The sequence below is a fragment of the Diabrotica undecimpunctata genome, chromosome 6 (genome assembly GCF_040954645.1).
Source record: "Diabrotica undecimpunctata isolate CICGRU chromosome 6, icDiaUnde3, whole genome shotgun sequence".
In the NCBI taxonomy this organism is placed as follows: Eukaryota; Metazoa; Arthropoda; class Insecta; order Coleoptera; family Chrysomelidae; genus Diabrotica; species Diabrotica undecimpunctata.
Window position 1 is genome coordinate 1,318,263 of NC_092808.1, and position 15,001 is coordinate 1,333,263.

The window sequence follows — 15,001 nt, forward strand, 5'->3', positions numbered from 1 at the left end:
GCTATCACTCATATACCTGTTCAAATGTAAGATTTTTACTTGAAATTGATGATTTTTTCACAGATTAACTGGGGTAACTTGGGGTTTTCTGCGCAATAGGGGTATACTATTCCTGCACAAGTTGCGACTTGCAATGCAACGTTTAAAACATTTCTATAAGATTTTATCAAAGGATATGAATGCAATTGATGCAAATAATCAGTTTTTCGTTATAATCTGTTTTGCATTTGTATTGATGTTAATTAATTTCTTCCAGGAAATTACGTAACCCAATTATCCATCCAAACGCATCACACTACGAAAAAACAATAATTAATAATAGATATCAAAAGTATTTTGTTTCTACAGCGCCGTTGCCGGAAACACGAAAAAAATACCAAGAACAACGCTAGATGCAAGTGTTACCAGGGCAAAGACCTTTGAGCCTGTAGACCTCTGAAAGATATGTCTCGGCTAGTATAAACAATATCCTATCAAAAGACAAATACCAATCTACTTATTGACTGTTTTGTATTTATATACCAAAGGTCAATTGTTTCAACGCCTGCACTGTTGCCAATAAACACTTAATACGAATAAATAATTTTTATTTTTGAGCAATAACTCTGTTGGAAACTCAAGCAGTACGAAGATTATTTACCGTTCTGTAAAAACATCTTTTTAACAGGTTAGCTGTGATAATACAGCGCGATCCCGTAAAATTTTCTGTTTGTAACAGTAACCCAAAGTGAATTCTGTAATACGAGCTTCTTCCCATATCAGTTAGCCCAACGTTAGATTGATAAGAAAATTAAACTGTAGAGAACAAAAATAAAAGGGCATCGTAAATTTTAGAACTTTTCATGCATCGAACATTTTTGAATTTGTTAACGATTGATTAAACATAATAATAATAAATTTAAAAAACGCATAGAATATGTAATATTAACAAAAAACATGTGAAAGTTTACCACTGAGTTACATGTCCTTTATTTTCAATGACATCCACAATTTTTTGAGGCACAGTTTTTACCAAGTTCTGACAAAATTCTTATGTAAAAGAATCCCATATTTCTTGCAATTTTTCCTTCAATTCGTTGACGGACCTGGCAGGATGTTTAATCAAAACTTTCTTTATTTCGCGTCACAAAGTCTATATCGGGGACAAGTAGGGACTGTTAGAAAGCCATTCCAGAACTGGTAAGTATGCCATGGTCTTCAATCCATGTTAAACTCTTTTTTGAGGTATGACAACCCGCGCCATCCTGTTGGAAGACAAAATCTTTCGCTGATGTTAAACAGTGTTCCATAATCGGTAAAAGAGATTCTTCTAAAATATTCAAATATTTGTCCATATTTACTATCGATCACCAGTACTAGAATTAGGCGTATAGGAAATGATCCTAAACCGGCTTCTTACTAGAATACCGTAGGTAAGGCTGAAACAGTTAGAGGGCTACGGTATTGCGATGCGGAAAGCAAGTAGGAAACTACCGCATTATATTCCTCAGGAAATCCGTCCGTAGATTTTTTCTTGTCATGTTGGAAGAACCAAAACAAACGGCCCCTAGTCCCGGGCAGGCCTTAAATGGCCAAGGGGTGCGAAGAATCTCCCGATTTCAACGGTTCAATGCTTAGAATATCATGGACGGACAGGATCAGCAATGAGGAAGTACTCAGAAGAGCGGGCTTACAGGATAGGGAACTTTTTAGTTATGTAAAAAGTAAGAAGACTGCATACTTGGGACACATATTACGAGGAGAAAGATATACTTTTCAGCAAATGATACTCGAAGGGAAGATAGAAGGTAGGAGAGGTCTGGGACGTAAAAAATGTCATGGCTGCGCAATATTCGACAATGGACAGGAATCCACAACTATGAAATGCTTCGCAATGCTGCTAAAAACAGAATTATTTAATCCTGACTATTTAACATCTCGCCTGACAAGACGATGTACGGTGGACGCCTACGCAGATATGCACGGCACTTTAAGAAGAAAGAAGAAGTCCATGTTTACAATCCCATCGATAAAATGTAACTTTTTCACACCTCTAGACGACATGCTGCCCCAGATCATGGCAGATGCAGGAAATTTGACTTTTCTCCTTCTGTCTCCAACACACTTCAAATCTGAACTCAACACACTTGAAATCTAAACTCATCACTCCATTGTATCAAATCCCATTGCCACCGAGTCCAATCTTTATGCTCTTTTGACCAGTTTAGTCTATTTTTCTTTTGTTGTAATGTTAAAAGTGGCTTTCCTGGACCTAAAATAAAATGAAATTGTTTAAAAACAATTCGTACTAATTTTTTCAACTATAAAACTTACTTTGTAAGTACCAAATCCTAATTTGTGGGCCTCTCGGAGACATGTTGATCTAGAAAGGTGTCTTCTAATAACGTCTCTCCATAAAACGTTTAACTCCATATAATTTGCTCGTCGATTTTTCACTATAATGCGCCTTAATGCCCTTTATTCTGCTTCGGTTATTTTACTTTTTCGTTCATTTCTAGGTTTTGTGACGACCGAACCTGTAATTTTGTATCTTCTGGCTATATTTCTTACACTATAGCGTGACAATTGCAACATAGCAACATATTCGCGATTTCCGAATTGGATTTTCCAGAATTAAAAAATCTACTAATGATTGAACAATTTTTCTCATCGATAACTTTACCTCGACCCATTGTAGAATTCACAAACGGCAAAAAGCTTTACAATACTACAAAATACATTTGACATTAACTGACAATATTATTGTTTTGATGTCATTTTTCCATAGCTACCTCTGGATTTAACGTAATTATGAAAAAAATCAACATATGTTGACATATGTAAGTGAATGCATAGCCAGGGTTTAGTTTTTTTATTGTTGAAAATTAATAAAAAACCATAAGGGTAATGGTTTTAATAAATATTAATAAAAAATACCATATTAATGGTACTGGGGGAACTTATTTAAAACATGCAGAGTATAATTTGTTTATGGTAATCGACTTAAACTGCAAATTCCATAGGTGGGACAACTGATATGGGAAGGGGCTCATAATTTTTCAGGACTGACAATTTTTAATAAAAACTGCGATTTTTCTCATCTCAGGTGCACAATTGCTTATAGCGAGAAAACACTTTCTTAAACAAACATTTGCAATTTTTTGCAAATGTCTGCAATTCATATTTTGAAAATGGCAATCATATCTGTCATGGCTATAGGTAAAATTTCTTGGGTAACTAAATTGTCAACTTCTACCAACCCTTAATAAGACAACGGGAACGTATTTCCCTCTCTCCTTTGTCGCCAAAGGTTACAGCGGGATAATATGGTCAAAAAGTGCTCCTGCACCGATCAGCACCACGACTTGTGCTTTCAATAAAGCATATAAAAACATGACTTCCTACAAATTTTTAGCTTCCCAGAGCCCATAGAACCTCCTTAATCTAAAAAAGAAGCTTTTTCGACTTTATTTTTGTCTGGACGCAATTTTGCTTTAAAAAATTTCAAAACAATTCATAAAGATGTATCTTTCGAATACAAACTAGCCTGATTTTTTTCAAATTTTTATATTGAAAATTGAGCTCAGGAAAATCATTGAAATTTTCAATAATTTCTTAGGTTATGTTAATAATTTTATGCTAACTTTAAAATAGTAATTTTGTATTAGTTCTTTTAAATGGCCAAGGCAGAATTTTCAATTTCTGAGAGGAAAGCATCGAAAAATCAAAAAAACCGTTTTTACTCATTTATTTGCACATAACCTCAAAACTCAGTTGGTAATTCAACACTTTTCAACATTTTAGCTTCCACATTACCACTTTATATTGTAAAAGTCCCCATTTAACTCTTTTATAAAGATAAAATTCGAAAATACCACGTTTTTTTATCATTTTCGCACTTTATTTTACCTTACCTCAAAATCAGATAGTTAGATGTAGAGGAGGGTGGTATATAACGGGACAGTTTTCTATAATTTTTAATAACATTTTAAATTCTGGAGATATTTTATTCAATTTAGGTACATAGGTAGGGGGTAAATATTCGTTTAAAATCTATTTTTTTTTATTTTTGCTTTGATATTTTAAGCAAAAAACTGACTGTCCCATTATGTACCCCATGTCCCATTGTATACCATCACTGGTATATATTGGGACGCCCTATGGTTCATATTGGGACATAAGAAAATAATGTTTTTAAAATGGTTTATTATATTTCTAAATAATCAGAACAAAAGCAAAACCAACATATTCGATAAAAATTTAATTAAAAAGCAAAAACTTAAAATTGGAAATAACCAGAAATAAAACATAAAATAAAACATTCGGTAAAAAAAAATAAAAAAACTCAATATGAAGTACACTAAACTAACTAATAATTCATGTTATAAGAAGATAGATCATAATCAAAACTAAGCTTTTTCATAGATCTCTGCGTTCCTCCAAAAATTTCAGGTTAGGGTAACTTTTGAATTATTTGTCCTATTGTAACAGTGTCTTCGTCTGTTTCATCAGGGAAAATGAAGCTAGTTGAAGTAATCTTGCATTTTTTTTAAAAGTTTATGGAATATTCATCTGCCTCTATTTTTTCTATTTGTCCTATAAAATGCTTGTATGATTTCTTGGTAGTATATTCAACTATCACAAAATCTTTGATCCTTAAAGTTTCATCCTGAGGAATATTTTGTAAATCTTCGAAATCATCCTCCAGATCATTGTCATAGTCATCAACTACTGCCTCTTCAATATCACTTTCGGAAGATGTTTCATCAAAAACCTTCCTTTTTGCATTGTGAGCAACTTTCTTCCGTGCTTGTTTTTCCTTTTCTTTCTGAATTCTCTCCTCCTCACTTCTCTTTTTCTCATCCATAAAAGGTGAACTAGTAAGAATTGTGGATTTAAGTTTAGGCCGGCCCTTCCTGATATTTTTTCTCTGCTTTGCCTTTGGGTAAGGTTTAACTTGCTCTGGCGAAAGAAATTCATCTGTTTGATTTGCACCATGATTACTAGTGGAAGGTTCTGGCTCTGAATAATTTTGTGGCTTTTCATTATTGTCATCGGTCTGTATATTAGCTTCTAATGGTCTATCTGTAACAGAAGAGCTTAGAAAGTCCTCCTCTTTGAAAATTTCAGAATCTACAGGTGATATTCCAGTTTTTCTAAATGACGACAAAATATTAGTAGGGGTAAAAGCTTTTGGTAGTATTTTACCCACAATACCGGCAACATCATAAATAGTAACAGCAACACCTGGATGGTTAATCATAAATTATCAGTCTCTTTGTTATAAAAAGTCTTGAATGGACCTTAGACATCCCACGTCAAGAGGCTGAAGTTTATGGCTGCAGTGAGGTGGTATTGTTAGTAATACTATACCATTGTCTTTGGAGTATTTCATAATTTTATAATCACAGTGAGCTTCGTGATTGTCCATGATTAGTAATATATTTTTTTCTTTACTACATCTTGTAACGTCTACTAAATGTTTAAGAAAATTATCGGTCGTCATCCAACCAGTTTTGAATGCGGCCCCTTGAGATCCAACAGGTGCTCCATTTAACATATGGGATTTAAAATTTTGACGAGGAAATATAAAATAAGGAGGACAGTAATTTCCATTGGCACAAATCGCTATACACATTGTTACTAACGTACCTCGTTCTGCACTTGTTACTTTTCCCACTTGTTTCAGTCCTTTGGGTGCTATAATTTTTGGTGGTCTGTGCACCGTCGTGATTCCGGTTTTATCGCAGTTGAATATTTCGTTTGTTGAAAATTGATATTCTAACATAACACTTTCTAAATTATCGAAAAATGCCGATTCGTTATGAGCATTAAAACTAGTAGCTCTGCTTAGGCTCGTTGCCTCAGGTGTTCTTAATGTCAAGTTGATGCGAATTCTAAATAGCCGCATCCAATCAATACCAGCAGATTTATTTTGCTTCCATGAGATTGAAATTCTTTTATTGTTTGCCACTGCATATTGGTACGCAAACTCACAAGTGGCTTTTACAGTGAGTCCATGACAAAGCCTACACGCTTTTATTAAATAATCAGCCAGAAGTTTTTCTTCTTCATCTGAGAATATCTGCGTAAAGCCATGATTCCGATTAAAATTAAAAGATTTTTTTTCATCTTCACTACATCCCTTAAATTTTGAAACCATTCTTTGCAAAGAAGATTTCGTAACTGCAAATTTGTCTGCTGCTGCACGTATTGACAATTCTCCAGGTACAACCATCTCACTGGCTTTTTTCATTTTTCTTATATACTCTTCATGATCTTGTTTACTTTTCTGAATGAATTTTAACTGATCCTTTCTACTGTGATTTGGCATCGCTAAAACAAAACGGGCGTTAAGTTGCTTTACTCTTAAAGAATAGAACAAGATTGATTATCTAAATATCTTTTTCGTAAATACTAAATATACAAAGGAACATCAAATTATGTTATGGTACATAGTGGGACACGTCCCTGTATATACCACATACTAGTGTCCCACTAAGTACCATTAAATTTATAAACATTACTATCAGTTTCCATAATTCGTTTTTAGGAAAAATATACCAATACACATACCTTTTGCACTCTTTCCAGCACCTAACTGTGAAATTTCAGAAACTTTAATAGTCTTGTTACGGAATAATAAGGCATACAAAGAACATAAAAAGTTACTTTTCGTCTATGGAAACTTAACCGCAGCCATCACAGTCATATACTAAGTCGGTAAATAGCAACCTGCAAGTCTAAAGAACTCTTCTATTGTTGGCTTTTAACGTTTAATTCAACTACATCTACTTTATCATAGATGGCGAGATATTTCAATTGACCCATTATGTACCACGTCCCAGTATATACCACCGTCCCCTATGCTTTTCCATCTATTCTTTTACGTGCTATGAATCATCATTGTTAAAATAATCACTTTTAACTTCTTCTTCTTCTTCTTCTCGTGCCACTCCTAGCGGAGATTGGAAATCATCATGGCCACTGCGACTTTGTTAGCAGCGCGCCTAAAAAGTTCAATCGAACTACACCCGAACCATTCACGTAGATTACGAAGCCACGATATTTTTCTTCTTCCCACACTTCTTTTGCCCTGCATGATATTTCTTAAAAGTTCGTACTTTTCACCTCTCACAATGTGCCCCAAGTATTCCATCTTTCTAGTTTTTATCTCATTTAGAATTTCGCATCTTTTGTCTAAAGTTTGGAGTACTTGCGTGTTAGTGACGCGGTCCATCCATGATATTCTGAGAATGCGCCTATAGCACCACATCTCGAAAGCTTCGATGTTTTTTGTGGTCAACTGTTTTAGTGTCCAAGCCTCTACTCCATACAACAGGGTAGAAAAGACATAACACCGCAGCATTCGTATTCGTAACTTTATGTTGATATCACGATTGCAAAAGAGTTTGCGCATTCTATTAAAGACCGATCTAGCGATTTCTATTCTACATCTAATCTCTTTTGTTTGATCAGTATCGTCTGTGATCCAAGCACCTAGATATTTATAACAGGACACACGCTCAATCGTTGTATTGTCTATTACAAGATTAGCTCTGATGTTCTTGGATTTCGTGATTACCATAAATTTAGTTTTTTTCAAATTAATTTTCAAGCCGTAACTGTTACAATATATATTGAGACTTTGAACGAGATGTTGTAGTTCTACTAGCGTTCCCGTTAGGAGAACCGTATCGTCAGCATACCTTATATTGTTGATCGTCTCACCATTTATTATCAGACCAAGATCTTCTTCCTCGAGTGCTTGTTCACAAATAGCTTCACTATACAGATTAAACAAAAGTGGCGACAAGATGCATCCCTGCCGGACTCCTCGACGGATTTGAATTTCTTCTGTTAGCCTACCCTCAACCTTCACATTTGCTGTTTGATTCCAATATAGGTTGCATATAATTCGAATATCTCGGCTGTCTATATTTTTCTTTATTAGAATTTGTCTTAGTGGTTCATGTTGTACTTTGTCAAAGGCCTTTTCGAAATCAATAAAGCAGGTGTAAATTTCTTGGTTCATGTCTAAGCATCTCTGTGAGAGAACGTTCATTGCAAACAGAGCCTCCCTTGTACCCAGCCCTTTTCTGAATCCCATCTGAGTGTTACTGATGTCTGCGTCTAATTTCCTATAGATCCTATTATGGATTATTTTCAGGAACAGTTTTAGAGCATGACTCATCAAAGCTATCGTACGATATTCGCTGCATTCCCTTGTATTTGCCTTTTTTGGCAGTAGTATAAAGGTCGAACGGAGCCATTCCCTAGGTATTATTCCAGTTCTATATATTGTGTTAAATAGATCTAGGAGTATTTTAATAGATTCATCGTCCATAAGTTTGAGCAGTTCTACGGGAATTTCATCAGGACCGGGGCCTTACCACTTTTCGCTTGTTTGATTGCATAATCTATTTCTTCTCTGATTATATCAGGCCCTGTATCATCTGTATATTCGTTTGAGATTTCTTGTCTATCTTTGTCATCAAAAAGTTGTGATATGTATTCTGTCCATCGATTCATTTTTTGTTGTAAATCTGTTATGAGTATACCATCTATATCTTTGATCTGTCCTATCTGTGTTGTTCTTCTCCTTCCTGTCATTTCTTTAATCTTTTTGTGTACATTAAAAAAGTCATATTTTCGCTCCAGTTGTTCCAACTCCTGGCATTGCTCACTTAGCCATCTTTCTCTAGCTTCTCTTATTTTCTTTTTTATCAGTTTATCTGTTTCTTTGTATCTTATCGGGTTATTTGTTTGTGTACCCTTCTTTCACACATCAACTGTAGTATTTCCTCATTCATCCATTCTTTATGTTTCCTCTCTTTCGGTGTTAAATTTTCTCTCCCTGCCAGCATTACGGCATGTTTAATATTTTCCCATTTTTGGTCTATGTTATCAGTATTTCTATTCAGTTTCTCTATATTTTGTAAATTTTCTTTGATGTTCACTATTGTTTTCTCTTTTATATGTTGTTCACTCAGTCTTCTCACGTCAATTTGTTTCTGTATGTGTTTTTGAATGATCTTTAGTTTTATTCTTAATGTGACTACTACAGGATTGTGATCCGAGCCTATATCTGCTCCTGGGTAGGTTTTAGCTGAGAGTATAGAGTTGCGGAATCTTTGTCTTATAAGGACAAAGTCAATTTGATTTCTGACTACTCTGCCTTTGGTGTCACTCGGAGATTTCCATGTGTACAGTCTTCTGTTAGGTAACTTGAAAAGAGTGTTAGCAACTACTAACTCCTCCGCTTGACAAAATTGTACCATACGGTCTCCTCGTTCGTTTCGTTCTCCTAATCCATAGTCACCCACATAACCGTCCACACATCCATGTCCAATTTTGGCATTAAAATCGCCCATTACTACTGTAGTGTGATGTTTCTTCATTGATTTTAGAATTTGTTCCAGATCGTAGTAGAAACTTTCAATTTCATCATCATCTTTATCAGCCGTAGGAGCATATACTTGTATAATATTTATAATTTGTTTATTTGACTGAAGTTGTAGTGCCATTATTCTATCAGAGAAGGGAGTAAAGCTTGTTACACAGTTACTGATTTTCTTTGATACCAAGACACCGACACCGTAACGATGGGTTGAACTGATGGTGCCTGAATAATAAAGTGTTCCACTATTATTCGTGCATTTTCCTGATCCTGGCCACTGTACATCACTTATACCTAGGACATCAATTTTAAGGTTTTCCATTTCAAGGGCTACATTAGTTAATTTACCTGCTGCAAAGAGGCTTCTTACATTCCACGTCGCTATTCTTAACATCTTAAGGTGATTGACATTACTTACACAGGGATTTCGCTGGTTCACGACCTGAGAGGCCCTATGGTCTGTCTGTGGTTTTCCTCTCCTGCCGGATCTTGGGTTCCGAGGTCCATGATCAGTAACATGAGTGATTGATGTGACATTTGCCATCATGAATATACTAGGGAATCTTAAAGATCATTAATACAGTGGTTTCCCGTTGCCTTCTGTATCCTTACGCCGTTGACCATTCCTTGATTCATCCGCCTTCGAGACAGATTTCTCTGTCTCAGGACAAAAGAGTGCCCTACCACTTACCTACTCTTCCGCCCGAAGCCGTTGGTAGGTAAGTGGGGGATTGCTTATACCGGCAATCGCTCGGTGGAATTGTCGCCATATCTGGCTACCCTCACTTAGTTTAGCCTGCAGACCAATGCAGTTGCCCGGGGTGTGGCACGTGGAGCCATAAGTGAGAGTTAGTTGTCTTATGAGGACCAGTTATCAAGAACCATCTCCCGTCTATGACGCTCGATGTGGTCGTTCCGATAAAAGGTGCTACCTCTATAACACAACTCTACACTTAACTTACAAATTCTCAAATTGCGAAAAAATCGTGTTTTTCTAATATTTTTCCACTTTATTGTCTCATAACCTTAAAATCTAGTAGCTAAATGATCGAATTTCCGCGTATTCTTGATCGCACCCTTCAATTTTGTTATACCACTTGTCTTTTTTTTTCTTCAATAGTCAAAACTTGAAAAAACTGTTTCTAAGCATTATTTCTATTTTTGACTCGTTAATTGCATAAAGTGATATATCTCTAAGATCACCTCGATCGACTAGTAAAGAGGAGCATTGAAGTCTCACTAATACAATGGATTCAGTCAATGCTAAAAACGAGAATCATCACTGCTAGTATTGGAGGAGAATCTGTGACTGTGACAGCGGTAAAGGGGTGCCCTCAAGGGGGAGTATTATCGCCTCTGCTGTGGTCTTTGGTTGTGGATGACCTTCTCACTAAGTTGCATGATTCTGGTTTTATAACCCAAGGTTACGCAGATGACCTAGTTGTTACAATTAGAGGCAAGCATGACCAGACTATATCTAGTCTCATGCAAACTGCTCTTAACGAAATTAAAAGTTGGTGCTCGAAAGAGGGCTTAAATGTCAACCCCAGTAAAACGATTTTGATACCTTTCACAAGGAGACGTAAATACAATTTACAAGCTCCAACTATGAAATTCATATTGAAGTCATATTGAAAAAATTTTATCCAGAGCATTGGTGGCAAGTTGGACCTGCCGCAAGACGTTTGGAAAGACTTGGGGCTTACAACCGAAAATGACTCTCTGGTCATATAAAACAATAATTAGGCTCATGGTCACATACGCATCATTCGTATGGTGGCCAAAAACACAACAAACAACAGCTAACGCAAAGCTGCAAAAAGTGCAGCGGCTAGCTTGTCTGGGAATCACAGGGGCAATGTCAACATGTCCCACTGCAGCTCTAGAGGCGATGCTGGACCTTCCTCCCTTGCAGTTCTGCATAAGGAGGGAGGCAGTAACTACCGCCTTAAAACTGCGACAGACACAAATAATGAAACCTGGAGATCTAGTTGGCCACCTGAAAATCTTAGAAGAAATTCCATTGGATTCTAAGGACATGCCGACAGATGCTATGCCAGTCAAATTCGACTTTGAAACACCCTTTGAAGTGGTCATAAAAAACCACCAAATGGGTGAAGAAATTGAACCAAAAGTGGAAGAAGGTTCACTCGTATGGTATACGGATGGATCTAAGATAGATGAAAGGGCAGGAGTGGGAGTTACTGGGCCAATTTCAGGCTATCTAAATCTCTTGGAAACGCCCCAACTATCTTCCAGGCAGAAATACATGCTATAGACATAAGTGCCCAAGAATGTCTCAACCGAGACACCCGTAGGGCAAGAGTCCTTATTTTATCAGACAGCCAAGCCGCCTTAAAGGCTCTAAAGTCATTTACATGTGAGTCGAAGTTGGTTTGGGACTGTAAACAATCTCTCAAGAAGCTGGCGGAACGCAACAATGTAACTGTGATGTGGGTGCCGGGTCACAAGGGAATTGCAGGAAATGAGGAAGCTGACAGCCTCGCAAAAGAAGGGGCTAATACCCCATTCCAGGGTCCGGAACCCTTCTGTGGACTATCGAAAAGCCACATCAGAGAGGAACTCCGTACCTGGGAACTCAATCAACTAAGATCATATTGGTCTAACACATCAGGACAAAGGCAAGCAAAAAGGCTCATAAAAGTGTCGCCTACTGCAACAAACCGCCTTCTCGAAATAAGTAAAAAAGATATCAAAATGGTCACTGGCCTTCTCACTGGTCACTGCCCTCTGAGATATCATCTCAAGAAAATGGACAAATCAGATAGTGAGAACTGTCGTTTCTGTCACAATGAAAAAGAAACGGCAGAACATATACTATGCAACTGCGTAGCACTGTTCTGCAAAAGACTAAAATTCCTAGGAGAGGTCAGTCTGGCGTCCTCTGACATAGGAAACAAGTCACCTAGGAAGCTAATCAACTTCATCAGAAGTATTGGCATTCTAGAGTTTAACTAGATTAAGGTATGCACAAAAGATCTCTATAGGTCGAAGTGCGGTGAGGCCGCATGGCCTTAACGACCTCACATAATCTAATCTAAGATCACCTCGATAGAACAAGAATATTATTATTTTTTAAATATTTTTTTAACATTGTAAAAATTGTTTTATAAATTCATTTGGATATAAACGAAGACATATATAAAATATTTGGTTACAAAAATATTTATTATTATAAAATTGTTATAAAATAGGTTATTTAAATTATCAGTTTAAACATTCAATTACATTCGCAAATTGTATTGTATGTTGATCTCGACTCTGATAATGATGATAATGACATTTTTATATCATCCTTATCTACTTCTGTTTACGCGTGAAGACCGATGGAAATGTTATTGATAGCAGAATTGGGCAATTGCTTGGTGAAGCTGTTGAAGCTGTTCATTCTACATTCGTTGTATAATAGTTGGTCCATAAAAGTCAACCAATATTTTATTTTGAGAATTTATTCTCTAGTGATCTAATAGAACAACTTGTTATGCTGTACAAAAAGACAGCAAAAATTACAAAAACGCTAACCAAGAAGAACTAAGGGCATTGCTAGGTGTTTTTATGTTAATAGGACTGCAACCTTTCACCAGACAAAGATTTATATTGGTCAAGGGGTCCTTTCTATAATAATGCTGTTATCTCCAAAGCTTTTACAATAACCAGGTTTAAAAAATTAATAGAAAATATCAATCTAAATAACAATTCAGCAGCTGTAGAGAGAGGTTTACCTAATTTTGACAGACTGTATAAGACCATTTATAGATAGACTAAATGAAATTTTTAAAGAACAATCCAATCCTGGAAGTTGATTTTCTATTGATGAATGTATGGTGAAATTTAAAAGACGTAGTTCTATCAAACAGTATATGCCCAAGAAGCCAATCAAGCTTGGTTATAAAATTTGTGCAAACCGTATTACTGGATATCTGTACCAGTTTATTATCTACACTGGAAAACTGAAGGCATTGAAAATGATGGCTTGGGATACAAGGTTGTAACTGAATTATGCCAAGATATACCACACAAATCTTTGGTTGTTTTGATAACTTTTTTAAAGTTGCAAACTGTTGGAAGATTTATATGCTAAACAGCTGTATGCTATAGGTACAATCAGACCTAATCGCAAAGCTTTACCCGATTTCATGAGGAAAAAGCAAAATAAAAATGAAAAACTTCGAAAGAATTAATTCTATTGTTTGAGCAGTGGCCCTATAACAGCGATAAAGTAGTTGGATACCAAAGAAGTTACTATTATTACGACTGCCAATCAACCACATGAAGTAAGCATGATAAAACGTAAACAAAGAGATGGCACAAAGAAAGATATAATGTACTCAAAAGTTATTGCAGATTATACACTGAATATGGGAAGTATTGATCACTTTGACCACTTTGGGGCATCATAATCTCATAAGTAGGAAGTCTAGAAAATCCTGGATGAGATTGTTCTTCTTTCTTTTAGATGCAAGTGTGATTAATGCATATATTATGTACACAAGAATTCATGATTAAAAAAATACTGCCCACAAGGATTTTAGGTTTCGTATTGGAAGAGTTCTCATAGGTGACTTTACAGTAAAGGCATCTCGACCTGTGATATTAAAAATTTAAAAAATGGATAAGTTTGGTGTTCCAGACGAAATTCGGCTGAGAAATGTAGGACCACATGTACCAGATGTTCAAAAAAATTATACAAGATGCAGATTTTGCTCAACAAAAAAAGAAGAAAAAAGAACTAACTTTATATGTAGTTATTGCCAATGTTCCAGAAATGAACATATTGTTTTTAAAATATAAAATAAAAATGTAATTTTTTAGACTTTTCTTAGTATAGAATAAGTAATTTATTCACTATATCAAGTTTGCTCGGAACACCCGACTCATTGGCGCCTCAATCTCTTAAATAGTTTTCACACCTAAATAAAAGAGGGGTAATCTTCACTTTTACGCATCAAGTAGTATTTTATCAGTTCATTCTCACACATCGCCCTTGAGGCATGTGCATTTTTAAAACACTCTTCAATTCATGTATAAAATATTTCTCTACGCCGAAATCGGGCATTTTTTATATATATATATATATATATAACGGTTTTCTCTTTCACGTGTTATAAAGAAAGAATTTTTTGACATTGTATAGTACGCTACGGCCGTGTTTGGGCCTCTCTACTCTAAAAATATTTGATTATAAGTCGATAAACTTAAAGTGATTTTATTTCTCTGGAGCTATATTTGCTCACATTAACAATCTTTATCCTTCTGGGTCACTGAAGAACCAAACCTATGGAGATACATCCACTCACAAGTCCTTTGAAGTAAGGCTTGGAATCAAAAGATTTCCAACCCTCGAGTGTAGGTAGCCAGTTATAAGGCTCCCACAGCCAAGTAGCTTTATGTTCAAAAAAATGTTTTAAATCATTTCACACTGCTGTAGTTGAGAACTAAATTAGTTTTATCAGCCATAATATATGCATTATTGTATTTTTTTGTTAAATAAATTGTGTCACAAACTGTACAAGGGTAATTAATTTCCCACCTACAAACATTTTTAGGGAACAACGGAAAAATAGTTCCCACCACTTTTGCTTTATTACTTTTAAATTATTT

The 15,001-nt window shown here is 35.7% G+C and overlaps 1 protein-coding gene across 2 annotated transcripts in view; it reads left to right on the plus strand.

Annotated features, from left to right (window-relative positions):
• The window catches only part of NFAT (nuclear factor of activated T cells 3), a 229,011-nt gene that overhangs the window by 34,175 nt on the left and 179,835 nt on the right, over nt 1–15,001 (plus strand). The gene's annotated exons all lie outside the window — the stretch shown is intronic.